A 17,629-nucleotide genomic window follows, 5' to 3' on the forward strand; every position below is an offset into this window, starting at 1 on the left:
GATTGTAAGCTCTCCGGGGCAGCAAGTTCCTTTGCTATTGTCTGATTGTCCGATTGTCTGCTGCACCCATTGTATTAAAATTTGCTAAACTGTATTGTGTGTTTTGTATAGCGCTGAGTACACTGTGGTCGCGATAAAGCAACAAAGATGCACATACATACAAGAAATCAATCCACTATAGTTCTACCAAACACTCCTGGGCCTCCTAGAATCAGGCTGCTCTAGGATGGAGGAAGACCGAGGCAGAGAGAAAACAAGCATTGGGCTCCGAGTAACGATATTTGAGTCAGAATGCAATGTTCAACTCAAGGTGAAAAAAGTATACATAAATGTTGTCAATATTAGACAAACTTATTTTTGTGGTAGCAGCGATCCGATGTGTATCCTGGGAAATAAATTACACTACATGGTGTGCCATTATTTCAGATTTACACCGAATTTGGTAAAAGTTACGATACCTTTTACCGCATAAACATGAGATCCATGTAAACGTGTATGACGAGCACTCCCAACCTCAGAGGTCTCACGGCTCATACTGCCAATAAATCACATGAACCCTGTGCTCACCACAATTACATTTGAATAAATCCTGCACAAGAGCACTTCAATCATATGCAGGAAAAATGGTGTGGGGATTCCTGCCCTGCTTCTGAGACATTCACTAATAACATCGGTAATGCATTGATGTGCATTATACTTGTGCGTTTTCAACAAAACTTGGCATATTAATTCAATAAGCTGGACTGTAACCTCCGAGAGTCAATCATTGCATTGCTCTGCTTAACTCTAGCAATAAAGGAATGATACTCCACAGATGTAATAACCTTGAGTCTACCAATGAGTGAGGTAATAAGGACTTGAACAATGAAAGGCCACATGCAGCAGCTAAGAAAAAACTGTTCTATGTTGGACCTATTCTAGATTTCTTTTCTTACTCTAGACTGACTAAAATAGTTCTCTGGTCATATCTAGAAATGAATATAAATGGTGCTGACAGTTTTATGTATCTTTTCTTTCCGGCCTGGGATCTGTGATGGTACCGCCAAATATCTATGCAGTTCTGTGTAGGAAATAACGCTGCCAATAGCTAAAATGATGCATTTTTGTTTGCCACAATTCTCTTCTTTTCCTGGGCTACAATAAAAAGAATAAAGTGCGCATTGTCATCGTTATGGCCCTGCCCTGTTCAAGCCTGAAAAAGGGGTTCTCGTTTGGCGCAATACAGCATGAAATCCTACTTTGCTCTAATTCTTGTGGAAAATCTAACAATGAAGAACAGCTGCCCGGACTGCATGGGGAGGCATATTTTTTTTTTTTCATTTAAAAATGTATTAAATGAAAATCAGTACTTGGATTAGGAACACTTGTTTTCAAAACAATTACATTGCGTGGTTTGAAAGCTTATTGGCTGCACTAGGAACTAGGTTAAGACTTTTTTTCCCGTACATTAAAGAAGTGGCATTTTGCAGAGATTGCTAGAAGCATGGGAGTGTATTTTTCATGTATTCATTTACTAGCTAAAAGTACCCGGCTCTTCCCCTCTTTACACCCCCTCCCTCTTATAGAACGTTTGCGCTGTCAATGAGAGCTAGCGTCACACTCGGAGGATTGAGTTCATTTATAGGGTCAGAGCATGCAATTATAAACCCTCTGGTGTACACCACTAGGTTCCCCTTAATAAACGCCCAGGGTCCCCTTAGTATGCATGTAAAGTTTCAGGCCTCTAGGTTGGATGGACTTGAAGCTATGGGTCTGAGACACACACAGGCTCTTATTATTGTACATTAATCGGTGCTGGTAGTATGTTGTATGTTCTCAGCGGTATGGACACAGGATCTTAGCACCTTGTCTGCAGGACAAAGTACACGACCACTATGGAGGACCGGGTGAGTGCAAGTTCTATTTCCTTTTTTATTTTATGTTCAGAACTCATCAATGACACATCCTACCCACAAAGGAAAACATGGAATTCTTCTCTTGCAATAAAGGTGATAAGCTTAGCATACACAATAAGGTAATAGTCTGTATAAAAAGTGAGAGGAAAAAAAAACTCACTGGAGAAGTGCTTAAGAGTGAATTTACATATTGGTGGATAGTGCTAAATATTAAAAAAAAAAGACTCAGCTTATCAGTTAAAAAAATTTTTTTAAAATTATTTTTATCTGGTATGATGGTTCTTTTGGCCCTACTAAATGAATGCTTATCAGTTACTTACAGTATATTTATGTTTTCCTAATGATAGCATTATACTGTACAGTAATTACTTTCCAAACAAATGAAACAAATTGAACACGTAGATCTGAAGATTAAACAATAGCTGGAGATCGGGTAAAGGTGTAAAAGACCTGCCAGAGCTTTTGGTTGCAATAGAAACACAAAGTATTAAAATAGAAGTCTTTGAAAAATAAAAGCGCCAATCCGTTGCATTTAATCTATTAAACATGTCCCTTCCATTAGTTCACTATGGTGGAAGACAAGAATGCCCCTTCTACACATTTGAGCTGGGCAACTATTCCCTAATACAGCTCAACCACGTTGTAACGCGATCCGTTACGCAAATACGCTTACAGCGCGATGCAAGCGTGGCTCCCAATTTTCGTATTTATGAATACTTTACAACACTATTATTGGCATCTTAAATACTTTATTGTACAGTGCATCAATTGTACATTATTTCTAACGCGATCCCCTTATAACGCGATGTGATTCTTTGGACCCCAAGCACAGCGTTATAAGGGGGTTGAGCTGCAAATAGAAACAATACCGTATTTCCTCGATTCTAATATGCCATGGATTCTAAGACGCACTATTAATTTAATAAAAAATTTGGGGGAAGAAAAGGAAACACTACATTACATGTTTTCATCCATCAGAGCTTTTTACAACCAAGGCCATAAAAAGTAGCCGATTTTTAACAATAGTATTTTCTTTGATTTTATTTGTAATTGTATAAAGTTACAAGAAACTACATTAATATCCTGCAGGACAGATACTGTATTTAAAGAAACCGCAGCCATCGTATACAATTTTTTGCTACAAATATAAAAAATATAGTTGTGGGAAAATACCTTGAAAGACATTGAAATACCTTGAAAGACATTGAAGAAAAGCAATGCATGTGGAAAGGGATGTACTCCTTGCTATAAGAAATAATGCAACTGCATATAATACATACTGGATACATTAAGAAGTGTATAGAGAATGGCACACCAGTTTGTTATACAGGTAAAGCTCAAGTATTTTAAAAAAGGTAGATAGCAACCGGTCCCGTTAACAAAGAGTCGCGGGGTGGGGGTGAGGGTGGGGGTGGGGGGGTGAGGACTTAACGGCCGTGGTCAGAGCTGCTGAACTGCCGAGCGCTGGAAACCCTTTCAGCCTCGGCCTTTTTTTTTTTTTAAACATCGACTCTAAGACGCACCCCAATTTCAGACATGTGAAAATGGGAAAAAAGGTCTTACAATCGAGAAAATACGGTAATTATTGCATTCCATACATAACTCAATCTTACTAACCACAGAATTATTAGTTTAATCAGTGAGCTATACACAATAGCAAAGATAAGGTGTTGTTGATGCTAGATTAGTGATTTATAATAGGGTCAAGAGAGGATGTATGGTATTGCAAGTTTATACACTTTAGATAAGGGTTCAGTTTCAACAAATATTGATTCTGGCTAAAGCATCTTACCTTTTAATTTAAAATTTAAATCATTGTTCAATGTGTACATAAAACAAATATAATCACTGCGCTTCTCCGTATAAGGAGCATGCAGCTAGTGAAGGAATTGGCCATACAAATGTGCAAAACAGAAAGAGAATCCCTTTACACCATACATATACATACATACTTACATACGTACATACGTACATACACACACACCCCATTGATTGCTATACCAAAGGGAGAAGCGCAGGGATTCTCTTTCTGTTTTGCACAATGTGTACATAATCCAAACAAATGTCAACTAACTATGTTTTATACATTTTATCCTTGCACTTTGATATTTGTACTTCCACCTAAATATTAAACACTGAAGTCTTCTGATACACTGGCTTTCATTCACAAAAAAAAGGTAGGAATGTTTTAATGACTTTAATAAATTAATATTACAGCAGCAACCCATTTAACACACTTTTTTTTTTTAATTAAAAGCGTGGGGGTTCCCCAGAGCTGAACTACGTTACTCTTAAGAGTCAAAGGGTATTCAATCCACGCTCTTGCTCCCTAAGACAGTTTTAGGGCAAGTTCTCTCTCTCCTCTTGCAGCTCCTGTAGCGTGGAGATTTTCCCCTACTTCACAAACGTCTACCGCTGGAAACCTCCGTCGGTGGATCAAACACCAACAAAAAAGAAGCACAGGAGCGCACCAAGGTAAGAAAATGTGTATTAACCAAATACAAATAGCAAGCTGGTTGTCACTTACATGTGAATAAAATTCAGTCCAATCAATGAATTAATTAGACTGAATTTTATTCACATGTAAGTGACAACTTACTTGTTATTTGTATTTGGTTAATACACATTTTCTTACCTTGGTGCGCTCCTGTGCTTCTTTTTTCTTCACGTTACTCTTAAGTTTGGGGATTCCACAGCGCAAGATATTTCGCTTTTTGTATGTTGGTAAAATAAAAGTAAAAACAAAGATGGCTGCCGTCCAATAGCAAGCCAGAATATCAAGCTCTAAGGACATTGCAACTTCATATTGGCCAGTGGAAGTTAGGCAGTGGTTAGTGACCCTATTAATTTTCCAAAAAGGCACCAGAAGCACCAGCATACTGTACAAGAAGATAAATATATCCTCGAGATCATAGGGGTAGGAAGTAGAGCTATGAAATAACAGGATTCAGGCACAGAGAGGAGTCCTCTGATCTGATTCCGTGATAAAAATAAATTAAAAAACCTTGAAGGTAGTATCACTGCTTCAAACATTCTCGCTTTTACCAGTACTTCATATTAAAACAAAGCAAGCATTAAGGTACATATTTATTAAGTGGTGTTATGCCATAAGACTCATTACAGCCCATTCTCGGTTGTTTGTGATAAATTTTCTAGTGGACAGACAAACCCACAGTATATTAGCAAGCTTTCAACGGCTAAACTTCTATTCAAGTCAGAAATTATAATCATATACTGGAGATTCTTTGTATTTGGTTGAAAACATGAGAAAAAATCCATTTAACAGTTTGTGCATGTCACTTAAACATGTCTGCTGCTTAACCACTGTTGCACATAAGATTAGTGTAGGTGAATGAGTCAGGCCTGAAGAAGACATGCAGGTATATTCATGAGCATTTTTTGTTCTAGTCACACTTTGGGGTTTTCTGACATAGGTACAATTAACAGCGATTTAAAGCATACAAAGACTTGCAACAGTATTTTTGCATTCAGGATTGCATCTTTAAAGTAGCCAAAATGAGTGGGCAGGTGGAATCGTTGAATGTAATTGGAAGGAACCTGTGAAGCGCACGAGCATCTCCCATTTTGTGTACTAAAACACACACACACACACGATTTGAAACAGGGGCAGTCTCAGGTCTCTATTAGCACTTTATGATCCACTAAAGGCAAATGTGTAGGGTTCTTTAAAAAAAACAAAACCAATACTAGACTATAAAATAGTGATCACTACTATAGCAAAACAAGTACAATAGAATAATTTCTGAGACATTGTAATACTATTTAATTGTAATACTATTGCCATTTACTTTCTCAATAGCCACAGAGATTAGCCAAAAATAACACAGTATATTTAATTTCCACAACTGGCAAATATATTATAAAACATTTAAAGCTGCAGTTCAGTCAATATCCTGCATGTGTGTTTTTTTTTTTAATAAATCAGTTCTGTAGTCAGAAAAAATACTTTTAGCATTTTCTGTTTTTAAAAAAACAACTTTGAAAGACCAATTTTCTTGTATTCTATTTTAACAACCATTTGCTAAGGCACTGCCCCTTCCTGTCCTGTCACAAGCTCTGGCACACCCCTTTGTCAGCCCTGCCCTCCCTCTAGCACATGTCAGTGCAGGAGTGCTCATGGGTATTCATGAGATTCTACTGAGTGACAGAAGCAGAAGAAAAACATATGCCAGCTCTAATGATGTCACCAAATTTCGCCGATCAATACATGGAGAACGAATTGACCGGCAGCTATACAGTTCTTTAGGTAATTAGAGATTGCCCACGTGAAACTATTGAAGTAAAAAAAATTAATTAAAAAAAAAAAAAAGACTGAACTGCAGCTTTTAGTGTTATCTACTGGAAGCATAATGCCAGCAGACTTGTATCTCAGGAACTGTTGCTTGGTAACAGTCAAGTGCAGAAGATAAAAAAGGTACCTTGAAGAACAACCCAGCTTTTTGTGAATGCAGAGTCCCCACTTGCCAAACAAACATAACAAACCCATGACAGAGACAGGCAGACATACAGAGAGACAGACAGACATACAGAGAGACAAAATGGGCTGTACCAGGGCATGTAATAGCTGAAGTCCCACTTGTCTACCTCCTAAAAGCACAATGCCACAAAGTCTATTGGAGGCTCATGCAAGTCTAAGGCTAGGTCCCCAGTGGCTGCTGCGGCGCGTGCTACATACAGCGTGCGCGCTACACACAAGGCAGAGCCCTCTATGGGGCAGGCCCCAGTCGGCATGTGTGCATGCGCAAGCCACGATTCGCTACCGCCTTGGACAAAAAGACAAGATTTTTGTCTTTTGGTGCGGCGGCCTAGCATTGCCCACGTCACAGCGGCAGTTCAGTCAATGAGGGTGAACCAGCCATGTGATGTCATGGTGGCGCCCCCTCCACGCCCCAGTCGCGAGTGATCTGAAGTCCATCAGATCGCTCGGCTGGAGGAGAGCAGCAACCGGGAGGTGCTTTGTCGTGCGCGCACTGTGTCCGTAGCCTAAGGCCTCGTCCAGGGTGGGAGGGCGCTCTAGCGCCATGACGTCAGGCGATTCCTGGCTAGCTAGTTGCGCGCTCGGAGGGGACGTGGCTATGATGTCATGGAGCCGGTTCGCCATCATTGGACGAATGCTCACGTGACGCGCCAGCGAGCGGGAAAATCAAATTGATTGGTCTCGCCAAGCAGCTGAGCGCAGTGCGCTCACATGCAGCTTAAACACAACAATTTACTTTAATTGTTGTAAATCGTGCGCCTGGAGGAGGCCTAAGGAAGAAGGCAGGCGCAATTGCAAAGCTGCTAGGCTCATTTATCAAAGTAAAACTGAAGCATAACCAGCAGTCATGTGCAGATTTGGGTAGATGTATTAGACCTTCTGAAAGAGCGTATTAACAAAATGCAAACTACACTCAACACTGTGCTAGATCCTTTCTACATCTGCGCAGTAGGATAAACAAGGACTGAACTGCTTGTGTGTGTTAAATGTACGTTTCCACAAGACATGGCTGACAGCTGGGAGAAAAAAAACAAAGATATCAATTTGGGCCTCTGCCCTTCCTATTGCTATACACAGAGTCCTAAGTGTCCATATGCCAGAGACGCAACCTTTCTTCCCCAAAAACTCTGATCCCGGTGGCTGCTGTAACATTATAATTTTTTTAAAATTAATTACAAAATACAATGTTACCAAAAGCCAAGACAAAGGGATATAAGCTAGGAAATGCAGAGGTTTTGATTTCTGAAATGAGACTTCCCAATAAAGTATCTCTTTTTGGGGGTGGGGCAAGGTGTGTTTGACCTAACCTGGAACATTGTTCTAGTGTTGTCGATATTGCTATGATAATATTGTTTGCGGAGGCTGGAGCAGGTTATTTGTGCCTGGAATATGAATGTCTATAACTGCTGCAATTGGAGGCCCCCAGTGGCAGAATGGGACCTTTGGCTGCTACCAAATTGCCACCGGTGCTCCATCGCCAGAACTATTTGCCACAGGAGTAGTCGCCACAGGTCACCTCACCGTCACCGCCTCTCCCGCAACATGCCCTCAGCGCCTCTCCCAGCTGCAGGGCACCACCGCAGCACCACCGCCGCTCCACCAGCAGCGGGAAATTTAAAAAAAAGTGTCCTGCCTGCTGGCGGCCGCACAGAGCATCCTGCATGTCGGAGGTGCCCGGCTGGGAGAGGCACTGTGTACATGCTGCGGCGGAGGTGCCCGGCTGGGAGAGGCACTGTGTACATGCTGCGGCGGAGGTGCCCGGCTGGGAGAGGCACTGTGTACATGCTGCGGCGGAGGTGCCCGGCTGGGAGAGGCGCTGTGTACATGCTGCGGCGGAGGTGCGCGGCTGGGAGAGGCGCTGAGGACATGCTACGGTGAAGATGCCCTGCAGGTCGGAGAGGCGCTGAGGACATGCTGCAGTGGAGGTGCCCGGCTGGGAGAAGCACTGGCTGTGACCTGTGGTGACTCGCCTTGTGGTCAGTTATGGCGGCGGAGCGCCAGTGGCAATTTGGTCACGGCCAAACATCCTAGACCGCACAGTGGTACTGTAAGTGCAGAGAAGTTCACTCCATTTTCAGATCATGTATATGAAAAAGATCTGAACTCCAGAGGCTTGTTCATTGGTACAGTAGCTTTTATTAATCATTAACATTTAACTCTTCGTGACAGACCTATTCACCTTGAAAAAGATCCATGATGCCATTTGGTTTTTTGGCCATGCCGCTGGGGGCAGGCAGGTCTTCCTACATCTGTAAATGTAACGGTTTTAGCAATACCAACATTTAGCCTGATCATCTGTGGCTCCTTTACAATCGGACAAATTCTGATTTTTTTTTGTTTTTGTATAAAAATGGACAAAAGACAAAAAGCTTCAGTGCTTCATCCAACATGACAAATTATATAGTTAAATACTGATCTGTTTATCTTCTCATAAGAGAGGGTCATTTAGTTCAATCCTCTGGCTGAAGTGTTCCAAGTCTGCAAACCATGTCACGGTATCCCCTCTTCTGCAAGTGTGTGTGTATGTGTGTGTGTGTGTGTGTGTGTGTATCTATTTTAAAATCTTTTAATTAAGCTTGAACTCACTAAAATTTGTATTAAAACGGAGGAGGAATGTCATTCTTTCCCTTGTAAAAAGAAACAAAAGGCAAACTATGTCCAAGCTAAAGTTATGTCCAAGCCCTGTTTTTGTAAACACTTTGGACATTTGTCTGTGCAACATTATTGCTTTGTCGCTTTTCTGGTGCAGTCAACATTAAAATGTGGGAAAGTTCAATGGTGTTTGTGCTTTGGAGAGTGACTTTGCTCCGAGTCATCAAAATGCTTATTTTGAGCCATAACAATTCTCCAGAAAAGCCCTGAAGGTGAGAAACACATTTAATATGCAGAGCTGTTCCTACAGCATGTTCAGTGAACGAGCCAAATAGCCTGCAATTAAATATACATCCGTTTTATTCTCCCTCATGCACAATTTTCCCTAATGGTAAAATCTAAATTAGACAGCGGAGGCGGATGAGGATTTCTGTTATATTGTTGGAGTCAAAGCGCAATTATTTGGTACGAAAAACAGGCTTAGTCATAATTATTCTTTATTTTAACTCTATAATTGCAGATGTCAGGCTGATCTGAATAGTTATACATGCAGTACTAGCCGCAGGGCTCCTGATATCGTGCTAATGTATGCATTATTGCAATAATACACATTTATTCAAAAAGGACACAAACAAGATGCACAAATACTCTGCTAAATGTCCATTTACCAACATGTGTATGTTGTGTATGTTGTGTATGGGCAGCAAAACGTTGTCACATATCATTTCACTTAATCCCAGTGCACTTCAACCGCCGACAATTCCCAATTTGCTTGTAATTTTTGAAAGCGCTGTATACATTGTTGGCGCGATATGAATACAATTATACATACACTGCCAAATCATAAACAGCACAAATTGTTGCCTTAAAAATAAAATATATCCCCTCAAAAATGTTTTGCTCTGAAGCAATACCGCTCCTGCGGTTGCTCTGCATACATGGGAAAGCAACTCCAATACGCAACACATACTTTGTTCCCTGAAACACCATGGAAACAGTCAGACGTTGCTACACTCAAATATGTGCTATAAAAAATTAAAAAAAGCCCCCTCCTACCTATCTGCAAGTTATGAATGCTTGGCACACACATTGTTTAGCTTGACATTACATTTATGCCTTTTGTAATTAGATAAATACACACAGCTGAACGGGTCATGTAGGCACAAAGAAGCTATTTAAACATTTTCTCTCTCAACAAAGAATACGCCAATTGTTTTAGACTCAGGAGAAGAGATCAGCAATGAAACGTAATGCGATTCCCTAAATGCAAGATAGAGAAACACTGCGACGTACTTCATGCAAAATGTGAGCACATGAAATACAGTCAAGCAGCTTTGTTGTGTTTAATGTACAAAATGATCAAGTGGAAGATTGAGGGTTAGAAAGAACAAAAGACATTTTTCACTGCTCAGCAACTGCTGCTGAGGAATTCAGAGGCAGAGTGATTGGTGTTGTGATCAATATCTGTCTCCTCTTTACATCTACTGGCAGTGAAGACCGCACGTCAGAGACATAAATAAAATGTAAGAAAAAAAAAAAATATATATGTTATGCTACATCAGAGCTGGTTTTTGCAGAACACAAAATGTTATGTTTTGAATTTTTACTTTGCAAAGAGGTGACTCAAATAAGTTTTCCATTTAATACATCTCAATTCATTGTAAAGGTAAAAAAGCAGCAATCCCGCTTTCCCTAGCGTTATAGGTTTGAAGCAGGGGGTCTCCGGAGCTGAACTGTGTTAATTTCACCCCCGGGGGACCACTTGCTTCCCGAGATAACTCTGTAGGGGCAGCCGGTAGCCCCACAGCATCCAGCCCGAAGCGCTATCGAAATGATTTAAAGCTCTCGCATCATCCCGTGCGGCTTCCTATTTTCAAACCTAATTTATTTTTATTTTGTAAATATTAAAGGTTCCCCTTAACGGTGTGTGTATACACACACACACACACACACACGCACACACACACACGCGATCTCTCCAAGTACTGCAAGGTAAAGAATACAAAAAAAAAAAAAAGAGAAAGAAAAAGGCGATCAGCGCAGACTGCTATTATCATTCACGCGGTAAACCCCAATAATGTGATATAAATGTAACTTAAACATTTTTATTTTAGGAAAGTGTCAGCTTGCTTTAAATACTAATTGTTTTATTCAAATTTCGAAGTCAGATATTGATTTTATTTCCAATTGCGTTAAGTTTACCAATTATTATGGTCATTTAATTGTAAGATTTTGATGTCACAAAGTATTTTAAACTAATTAAGCCTCAATTAACTGCTAATTCCAGACATTTCACAATAGTTCAGTAAGCAAATCGGATGAACTTTTTATATGATCTGGAGAACTGTCCACAAGCAAAACTTTAAACATATACTTGTGTATGCACTCCAACTACACCTATTTATAGGTTACTGCACCTATTCAATACAGATGTACCCATCTCTGCTTATGAGAGAGCATTGGAGAGCTGCACTGCCTGTCTCCCATTGGTTGAAGCTCAGAACCTTCAGTTAATTATAGCAGCTTGAGGATCGATGACTGGAAATACCGGTGTTCAAAGCATGAAATGACTTTTGCATATAATAAATTGCATGGGTTCCTTTATAGGAAGTTCTTACTTGCTTCTAAGATGCTGTATTCCACATTGACTAAGGAACAAAGGTGTACTTATTTTCATATGCCCAATGTTGGGCTGGAGGTGCCATATTAGTTGGTCGCCCCACTTTGCGCTACATAGCCGAATCTTTTTAATTTATTTTAAATAGGAAGGTGCCTTCAGATGAATAATTTTATGGGAACCACTGCTAACCTCGTCTATGCAAGAAGGGCTTGTAATGCATACACAAGGGGTACCTTCTGCTCCTTTGTTGCCAGAGGGGTAGGAAACACATCGGTTTACAGCTCCCAGCAACAAACAAGACAAAACATGTCCAGTTTGGAAGAGAATAGGGACAATATGATAACTTAGAAATACAACAAGGGTATCAAAGTATAGGAGGGAAGCATATTTCAGAGAAGGAGAAATTCTAGAAGAGGTCATGCTCTTACAACTGGAGGGTGGCAGGCTCAGGGGAAATTAGAGGAATTTAAAGTAGTGGTGGATTCATGGAATAGTCTCCCAACAGACGTGGTAAAGGATAACACATCAAGGGAATTTGCAACTGCTTGGGAAAGGGTATCTAAGGGTATTCCAAATATGAAAGAAAACAGAGGATCTTATTTGGCCGGAGGTTTTCCAAGCAGACCAGGTGGGCAGAGTGATTCCTATCTAACATCAATTTCGGTTTCTAAAATGGATTTCCCCTCTTCTGCCTCAAATAATACTTTAGCATAAACATTTTAAAACGATCTCTGCAAAGTCTAAGGCTACGCTTATAGTGCTGGCGAAGGCAGGCTGCGGTCTCTGGAAAAATCAAATTGAGGTGACTTCCAGCGATCGCGACAAAGCCGTCGCGCTGACTATAAGCACACGCGACGGCAATGCATGTTTTGACGCGACGTCGTGTCGCTGTCGCCATCACTATAAGCGCAGTCTTATTCAGCACGGTGACATCAGTCAAAAAAGGAAGTAGTAAGAGGAAACCAAACTCCTCAGCTCGCCATGTTAACAAACATAACGTAAACATTTTGATTTCCAAAAAGGCATTAGTCGCCCAGCCGTAACTCCTTAAATATGTCATTATAGAGAAAGTCGTACATGCCATCAAAACCTGAACAAGGCCCCAGGTCCAGATGGGTTTGCAAATTCATATTACAATAAATTCAGCACACCATGTATTAGTTTTATTTAACAAGATTTTAGATGCAGCCCAATTTCCACCTCCCACGCTAGAAACTAAAATGATTTTAATCCCCAAAGGTAAAGATCCTGCCTGCTGTAAGAGTTATACATTAATATATGTGGATTTAAAAAATATTTTCCAAAATTCTGGCAACAAGGCTGAATACTTTCCTACTGGATTTAATTAATCTGGATCAAGTAGGCTTTATTCCGGGGATGTCAGCTAATAACACTCACAGGGCTATAAACCTCATTCAAATAGCTAGCAGTCGGTGGGGTACTACAATGTTATCCCTAGATGCAGAAAAAGCCTTTGACCACACTGGGCTTATATGTTTGAGGTTCTCTGAGCTTTTGGTCTTAGAGAGAAAATGTTTCCAAGTGGTCTCTGCCTTATACAAACAACCATCAGCTACAGCTGGCTACCAAAATATGTCCTCAGAATCTACATCTATTCAGAATGGTACTCGCCCGGGATGCCCTCTTCCGCCGCTTCTTTTCGCCCTAGCTGTAGAACCCTCTGTGCCACACATTAAATTCGATAATAACATTAAAGGAATCCAAATGAAAGACAAAATCTGCAAACCCTGTTGCAGAGGACATCCTGCTAACCATCTCGCATCCACTGACATCCCTCCTGAACCTTTTTGCCTTCATTAACTCTTTCCAAGCTATGTCAGGCTTTAAGACCAACAATGATGAGCCTGAAGCGGTAAATATAAATATACACCATGTAAAACTTATTTTTCTGAATGAAAGCCGTGTATCTTTCTTACACACTCCCCAGGGACCATCTATGAAGTCAACTACCCATGATTACAAAGTTAATAAAAGATTTGGAAGAAAGGTCTAGGTATCAGATCTCATTGGTAGGTCATGTCAATTTGGTAAAAATTGACCACCTGTATAGAATACTGTACCTATTTCACACACAACAACCTGTACCAGTTAAATGCAGTGATACCCAAGCTTTACAAAAAAAGATATGTCAAAATGAATCTGGAATAAAAAAAACAATAGTTAAAAACACCTTGCTACATCAACCCACCACTTGTGGAGGACTGGTGGTATCGGATTTAATGTCTTATTACAGAGCGGCACTTCCAAGTTAGCTAGTCTATCAATCACTAAACTGCAAGTGCTGAGTAGATAGAATTCATGTCCCTACCGCGCAAAGCCTTGGGCATGCTTCTTTGGCTACCCAACAAAGAACAACCATGAAATTCCCCCTGTCTACAATGAGTCACTAAAGACCTGGGACGCTGTCAAGCTAAATAACGCACAACCAAAAACTCCCCTATGCTGCCACTATATAATACATATTTTGTGCAGTCTCTCTCCTAGTGAATTTGGGAAATGGAGCCAAGGGACGATATAGAGAATTCCACACTCTGAATTCTTTAGGTTCCTTCAGCTAAGAGCGTTTGCGAACTCAAAAGCCCTTTTTAAGATTTAACACAGTTTGAGGATGTGTATGGACCCTGGAAGGGGCCAATTTCCCAAGTGTACAAGCACAGGCTGACTCAACTGTCACACCACACTTTATATCTAGATGTAATATCTAGATGATTTAGGGATAAAATTAGAGTCCTTTTAGGTAGAGATACCTTTGAGACAGTAGTGAAAATCGCAATCTGTGTGGCTATTAAAGAAAATGCTTCAACATCAGTGGTATGTTACACACCCCCCCCCCCCCCCCTCAAATTATCGTTTTTTTTACTGTACATCTAAATGTACCAGAGGATTTGGACAAGTGGGCTCCCTCCACCATTTGTGGTGGCAATGTGTAGGATAGTGCACAACATGTTACAAAATATCTTGGATGACAGCTGGATACCTGGTCGGCCTGGTTATGTAGACCCAATGCCATGCTTAAGAAATAGAATAAAGAGAATAAATGTATGGTCCATATCTACTCAGCCACCAGATGAGATAGCGGTGAAATGGAAGAAGCTTAATCCCCCATCTATGACCCAAATTTAGAGCTAGGATATAGAGAGTTTTTGTAATGGGAACAAAAAACAGACTAGCATATAAATGGGTTCTTTAGATACATTTGAAGAGATTTGGGAACCATGGTGAGTCTATATACTGTAGGTGTAGCCAATTTCCCCCAAAATTTGTTCCAAATGTAATTTCGAGTCGTGGAGGGCATCACCCAGCCTTTCAATTGTCAGTAAAGCTTGGACGTGCAGTTTTTGTAGTTGTTGGCAAGTGCATGTTGCATTTGGCTCTGGTCTACGAGGGGAGGGCAATATGTATGAACCGTTTGGTCAGACCACGTGAGACCTTAAATGTAATGTGTTTCCCTTTGTGTATTATTCCCTTTTTTACCTTCTGTAGGCCTTTTAATGTCTTTAGTTTCATATAAACAATAAAAATGAAGATTAAAAAAAAAAGTGCGTCATTTTGGTCTAAATAGGGACGGACCCTTTAAGGAACATTATTTTATCATTATAGGAGAAATGCCATTGTACTTTTGATTTTCCAATTGATTATCCTACTTATTCTTGTGAAACAAATGAGCAAACAGACATGGAAAGTTAGCTGGTTATTCCACATATCTGACTCCATCTCAACTTTACAAACTTGCTCATAACCCCAGCTTTCTGCTCCAACAAAAAGGTTTACTTTGTCTCTGCAGTGGTTTTTTGACAATCTACATAAAATAAATGTTTAAACCAATTTCTGTTTTCATATATCTGAAACAGGCAGTGGATAAAAGAGAGGAGGGAGATTTATTGCCAGCTGGGTAATAATCAACTGCTACTAGTTCTTAGAATTTCTGATCAAAGTCTTAATATACTTGTTACACTCTATAAGCCTTTAGCACAGGAAGTTCATGCCCCTTACAAGTGTTCACAGGCAAACAAAACACTTGCCAAAGTATCTCAATGTTACAAAAGACATTGTTAATTTATGGGGGCCCACAGGCATTGACACTTCTCCCTTCCCCACTAAAGCACTTCAATAGAGGCAACTGCATACAAATATGTCTTTCTACTTTTTTTTTATATGGATAAAGGGCTGAGACTGAAATAGAATATGTTTGCACTGTCCAGCAATATGTACACAACTGCTGGTTATATGTTAGACATTCCACAAAAGGGACCTGCTTAGTTTGTTCATTCGGCTATTAATGTCTAAGAAAGCTATATCTTCACAAGTAACAACACTGAAGCAGCCGAGTACAGGGTGTGGAGAATTTATCACGTTTAGGCATAGCTCTGCAGGCCAGGGCTGTCTGCTTTTATTTCACAAGGGGCTGTACTTGGTTCACACAGGAGTCAAACATCAGGTTTAGCAAAAATAATGTTTGTTGGTACTTTGCAAACTGAACTGCAGAATATATTATTCCCAAAACAAGGATGAATATTTCATAACACAAGTCTTTTAATTGTTACTTGTTTACTACTTTTGTCCACACAAGATATGATGTTAGCTTATCTTTTTCCAGGTACCATTTGACTTTTTGGAGTGAATAAGATAAGAATAAGGTATACATAGATGTATACTGAAAACACAAACGAGAGGCCAAATGAAAATATTTTTTTTTCCGTGTGAATTAAAAGTGGAAACTAGTCTGCTTTATATGCTGCCAAGATAATAAAAATACAATTGTCTAGATAGTCTTTTCTATTAGCCGCCAAGAAATACTTTGTTCTAACCTTACAGTAACCAATAATTTATATAATCCATCACCCATTAAAACCTTGGGGGTCCTGTGACGCTGAATGAGTTCACAAAGGATTCCATGGTGTCTTGGCACTAAGCGCTTCCAATGGCTAATGCAAGGCTGTGGGGTGAGGTTAGTCTAGGGTTACTACCATTGTCCTTCTGTCATAGATCACGTCTATTGAGACCTGAATTAACACCTACCGCACTGCTCAGTTCCAGACTTACTACGGACAGTCAGTAAAAAAGTCTGTTCTGTTTAAGTGTGGCATCTTCTGTGTGAGAAGTCACTACATTCGGTTAAACAATTGTTAGAGCTTCCCCTTAGCAACATTTACTGTAAGTCCAATAAAAATAAAGCGCTCAGCCGTATAACGTCTGTACAAGACGACACCAAAAACAGTATGACGGAATATACAATACACATTACTTGCATTGTTCAGTGATAAACGTTGCATTCCAAAATGATTATTTAAAAATCCATAACTTTGGCAAATCTTGAAAATGCCCTAAAAACATTTCCCTAAAAATAGAAACCTACTCGATGATTTCACATGAAATATGTGAAAAACAAACATCTGGATCAAATATGTTGTACAGCACATAAAAATACCACTTGTGAGCACATTCACACGTCTCAGACAGGCCCACAAACTCGCCTTTCCCCATAATCACTCAGCATACAATGCTTCCACTGCATGGGGTTCTGGGTACGGACATGCAAATGAGCACTTAAGAGTGATCAAAGATGTTGGAATATATCTTTAAAGCAGTAATCCCAGAAGCCTACGTGTTAAAAATTGTGATTTTCTTACTCTCTAGGTATAGGTTAATGTGATCTATAGATTGAAATATTAAGTGTTTGGGAGGTTGCAAACGTTTATATCTCCTGAGTGGAGCATCACATTTAAAAAAACAGAAACCACGTTAGAGAGTTTAGGAAGATATCTCTAAAAGCAAGTAAAATTCCCAAATCAATAAAAACACCGACTGCTATATTAACAGAAACAAAATAACAATCACGTAGAGATTTGCACAAGGGCGAGTTACACTGGAAAAATTAAGGTTTTGTTTTTGTAATAGTAGTTATGCTTTCAATTAAATGGATGTATGCCAGCAGAACATTGTTGGTGCCTTGTTATTGTGGGCAGGAAAGTATGAAGCTATGGCAAAGTGCAATTAATACAT

General features: G+C 39.9%; 1 protein-coding gene across 4 annotated transcripts in view; it reads right to left on the reverse strand.

Moving 5' to 3' along the window:
* TNFRSF19 (TNF receptor superfamily member 19) overlaps nt 1-17,629 on the reverse strand; it is an 82,310-nt gene that overhangs the window by 20,714 nt on the left and 43,967 nt on the right. The gene's annotated exons all lie outside the window — the stretch shown is intronic.

Source organism: Ascaphus truei, chromosome 3 (genome assembly GCF_040206685.1).
Source record: "Ascaphus truei isolate aAscTru1 chromosome 3, aAscTru1.hap1, whole genome shotgun sequence".
Taxonomy (NCBI): domain Eukaryota; kingdom Metazoa; phylum Chordata; class Amphibia; order Anura; family Ascaphidae; genus Ascaphus; species Ascaphus truei.